This window comes from Hemibagrus wyckioides, linkage group LG09 (genome assembly GCF_019097595.1).
Source record: "Hemibagrus wyckioides isolate EC202008001 linkage group LG09, SWU_Hwy_1.0, whole genome shotgun sequence".
Lineage (NCBI taxonomy): Eukaryota > Metazoa > Chordata > Actinopteri > Siluriformes > Bagridae > Hemibagrus > Hemibagrus wyckioides.
Window position 1 is genome coordinate 24548157 of NC_080718.1, and position 5000 is coordinate 24553156.

General features: G+C 38.5%; 1 protein-coding gene across 7 annotated transcripts in view; it reads right to left on the minus strand.

Moving 5' to 3' along the window:
• hspa12a (heat shock protein 12A) overlaps nt 1-5000 on the minus strand; it is a 49918-nt gene that overhangs the window by 21833 nt on the left and 23085 nt on the right. The gene's annotated exons all lie outside the window — the stretch shown is intronic.

Sequence of the window (5000 nt, forward strand, 5' to 3'; positions counted from 1 at the left end):
CAACAAAATGTTTGACATCTACCCCTCGAATGTTTTAAGAAAATAGATAGATATTTGGAGCTATCCATGATCTTGAACAGAGCCTCAGTCCCAGCTGAAGAGCAGCAAGCTTCATAGCATGATGCTGCCACCACCATGCTTCAACACAGGTATACTTTTCTTTGGGCTTTGATTTTCTTTTACAATTACGCCCAAAACATTCTACCTTGGTCTCATCAGTATAATAAATCTTGCCACATGGATCAGGGTGAAGTTTTCTTTCCATTGCACCAATCAACCCCACACTAAAGACGTGAGACACATTGGAGTGACCAGATATTTCTCCATTCCCTTTAATGCTGCTCTTATCAGGAAGTCTGCCAAGTTTTCATCTTGTCTTCGGCCATGTTTAGAGAGACGTCCTTTCTTTGTTATACTCCACTTGTTGACAACAGGTTCCACGATGTTCTGTAGCTAATCTGATCGCTACCTTTTCGACAATGAGATCCCTCACATGCTCTTAAAGCTCTTTGGCTTTCACGGTCTGATAAAACCGAGACGATGTCATTTACATTTCTGGCATTCGGCAGACGCCCCTTATCCAGAGCAACTTACAATTTGCATCTTGGTGGACCTCACAACCTTCTAAACACCTTAACCACTGAGCTAAATCAGAAACCAAGCTCTCACATGCCCTGTTCTAAAACGGTGTCCACATTTATACAACCAGGACGGCGTAAAATGAGTTTTTCACTTCAATCCATCAAATCTATCTGTCCTACAGCCAACCATTTAATCCACTCGTTTAGAGGAGAATGAAAATTCAGTGCTCCTCCACTTCAGTCAAGCCATCAAGATTTAAATACACACATCAAATTAATATTAGAACTATTAGCACAACCTCGGATGGAGGCTCTACAGATTAAAAATATTAAAAATAAATGTCAATTCAGTGGAAAAAAAAAAGAATATACAACCACGCAGCCATCAGAGAGGCGACGCACACCGTAATACTTTTTATTACAGCGCTTTAGCTTCACGTTTTATATTATCTGACCGCCAAAAAAGCATCTAATCTTTTAAAAGCTTTATCCAGCTAATGCAGGCCCTCTTCTCGGCGATGACATTTGAGTCGAATTAGAGCTTGTATTTATCCAAAAGCCATCATCCTCATTAGCGCGGTCTAATAGAAGCAAAGTGAGTCACTGCGTTTTTATCGCTCGGCAGGAGGCCTCCTAATCTCCTCGGGCTTTTTTTTTTTAAAGCCCTAAACACTTGTCCCTTTTTCTTCTAGCACCCCATACTGTGCTAAAACGTGTACAGACACTCATCAGGACGCTCTTCAGTTTGTAATTATGGCCTGAGTGACTGGCTGCCTGTGGCTTAACATTCTCTCTCGCACAAACTCGGCTACTACGCCATCATCGATTTAGAAAAAAAAAAATCAACACGGGGAAAATGATTGTCCGTAATGATAAACACCTATAAGTGGAGCGTTATTCTTTTGTCGTCCGCTTTGATACCTTCGAGTCCCGATGTTTGCAGGTTAAGAAAGTAAAGTCTGTTTATGTGACAACGGTGCAAACATAACGGCAGCGACGTCGTTAGTCTCGACTGAGCGCGGCTAGATTAGCGTGCTCATTACCGCCTATTTGGGAATTATAGCTGCGCTTCTATTGAAGCCGCAGAATATCACGCAAACATGACTGGAGGCAGAAGAGAGCTTTAAAAAATAAATAAATAAATAAATAAAACACCACCGAATCCAGCACAGGTTGGAGAACAGGTCGGAGTCGTTACACCGCTCCATTCAGCCGCTTTTTTACCGCTTCACACAAATGATCCCGATCGACACAGACGAGTTAACTGGACACACACAGGACTATTGTGTAGTAAATGTTTACTGGAATGTGTATAGAGATATTTCAGAGCACAAGGCAGAGGATGAAAGATGCTAACCCCAAGAATGATTTCCCAACACAGGAGAGGAAAAGCAGCATTATACATACAAATTAGTGTCACCTTTAAGACGTCACACAGCGACATTTACTCTGTGTGTTATTTTTGTCTGTAAAGAAATTTGTTTGTTTTTATTGTAATTTGTTATTTGGGGATTTATCAATTATATATTTGGTCTGGAGTTTTATTCACATGTATTTTGTCTGTAGTTTCCGTCTACCTGTAATTTGTCTCTACATTATTTTGTTCAGCGCTCTGTCTTTATTTCGCTCACTGTTTTGCTCACTCTATTTTTTCTGTAGTTTAATTCCGACTGTGTTTTTGTCTGTAGTTTATTATTGTCTGTATTTTATCTGTAGTTTATTATTGTCTGTATTTTGTCTGCAGTTTACTTCAGCCTCTATTTTTTCTGTAGTTTAGTTTGGACTGTATTTTTGTCTGTAGTTTATTACTGACTATTTTGTCTGTAGTTTTGCCTCTATTTTCTCTGTAATTCAATTTACCTGTATTTCTGTCTGTAGTTTACTTCAACCTGTATTTTGTCTGTAGTTTACTTCAACCTGTATTTTGTCTGTAGTTTACGTCAGCCTGTAATTTGTCTCTAGGTTAATTTTGGGGTTTTTTTTCTTTATTTTGCTCACTATTTTTTCTGTAGTTTATTTGTCCTGCATTTTGTCTGTACTTCATTACTACCTGTAGTTCTGTCTGTACTTCATTACTACCTGTATTTTTACTTCATTACTACCTGTATTTTTGTCTGTATTTACTTCAGGCTCTATTTTTTCTCTAATTTAATTAACATGTATTTTTGCTATAGTTTACTTCAGCCTGGATTTTGTTTGTAGTTTAATTTGGCCTGGATTTTTGTCTGTAGTTTATAATTGTCTGTACTGTTTCTGTAGTTTACTTCGGCCTGAATTTTGCCTGTATACTTCAGCCTCTTTTTTTCTGTAGTTTAATTCAGACTGTATTTTTGTCTGTAGTTCCTTACTGACTGTGTTTTGTCTCTAGTTTACTTCAGCATCTATTTTTTCTGTAGTTTATGACTGCCTCTATTTTGTCTGTAGTTTAATTTACCCTGTATTTTGCCTGCACTTTATTTCATTCTGCCTTCTGTCTATATTTTATTCCATTCTGTTATTCTGAAAGTCATTTAAATTCATTCTGTACTGCATCTAGAGTATTGGTTCTGTATTTTGTCTGTAGTTGATTTCAGCCTGTATTTTGTCTCTAGCTTAATTATTTCAGCATTTTGTCTTGAGTTAATTTTGTTCACAATTTTGTCTGTAGTTCAATTTATCCTGAATTTTGCAGTTGTTTTTCATTCTGTCTTTGGCTATAAGTGTTTATTCAGCCCTGTACTTTTGTCTGCAGTTTAAATAATTCTGTCTTTTGTCTGAAATTTAGCTGTAGTGTATTTTATTCTTTATAGTCTATAGTTTCATTTATTCTGTATTTATCCTGTATCTTTAATCAAAATTCGTCATTATTATTATTATTACAAAATATTTTTTTAAGCATTTTTCCTGCAGTGCATTTTGTCAATCACTTATTGCGTTCTTTATTTCGTCCACGGTTCGTTTCATCCTGTATTGTGTCTGTAGTTACTGCAATCTGTACTTATTTCTGCAGTTCTATTCTGTCCATGATTTACTGCGGCCTGTATTTTACCTGCACTCTGCACTGAGATTGATTTATTTTGCTCTGTAGTTTATTTTGCTCTAAAGAGACTCAAGATTCTCTATTGTCACACAGCCATGATGTTTCAGAAAGCTTTGTGCGTATTAGAGTAATCACACAATATAGGAACTGGCTGGATGAGAGATGTGGATGAGAAGCAGAGTGAGGAATGTGCTGTGTTTTGTCTGGATTTTATTTTCTTCTGTACAATGAAAGAAAAATGGTTTTATAGATCCCTCCCTGCATTCTGGACAGAGAATGAACACACACACACACACATTTCTGGAATGTAACACACATTCTCACAGGAAGCAGCAGAGGTCAGAGGTCAGGCCCCCAGTAAGGAATTCTATGGAAATAAAAGCGCCATGAAATGCATTTCAGAGGTAAGTCTCTCTCTCTCTCTTTCTCTCTCTCTCTCACACGCACACTTTCTCCACATACCGAAGACTCCTTAGTCTGCAAAGCATTATCTGTAAAATACGTATCATGCTGCAGTCAGCATCCATCATCACACGTTTTAGAAGAAAATATAAAATATCTTTTGCTGATCCCATGCTATTCAATCTAATCATGTTTAGTCAGTCCCTGAGTACAGATCCACAGAGAGGAAACTTCACCATGTTACCAGCAGACCTGGTGAAGCTGCTTTACATAAAGAAACCCAGAGGCCAAGTACAGAAAGAGAAAGCTCCTCTTGTAAACCTTCAGTCAGGTTTTTAACTCTGATCTAAAGCATCACTTTCTCCAGGAAACGTTTTAATACAGTCTTTAGGATTTTATAGATTTACAGCATGTGCAATATGATCAAATGTACACGCAACTCCAGCACTTGCTCAAACGCAGTGAGGTGCAGAAGAGAGAAAGGAAAAGGGTAGAAAAATTTACGACAAATTCCTTATGCCTTACTTTGCAGTGGAGGTGGGGTACGTTGAAGGGGGAAATAACTTCATATAAGGTTACAAAGAATATTTCCACCATGTGTGTCTGGTGGAGGGCGAGAGAGAGAGAGAGAGAGAGAGAGAGATACAGAGAAAGAGAGAGAGAGAGAAAGAGACAGAGAAAGAGAGAGAGAGAGAGAGAGAGAGAGAGCACAAGAGAGAGAGAAAAATATATAGAGAGAGAGAGATGGAGAGAGAGAGAGCAAGAGAGCGGGAGTGAGAGAGACAGACACAGACAGACAGACAAGGAACCAATGAGTGAGAAAGATAGTAAGAAAGAGGGTGAGAGATTAAGAGAGAGAGAGACAGAGACAGAGAGAGAGAGAGAGAGAGAGAGAGAAGGAGCCAATGAGTGAGACAGAGAGAGAGAGAGATGGAGAGAGAGAGAGAGAGAGAGCAAGAGACAGTGAGAGCCCAAGAGACTGGAGGAGAGAGAGATGG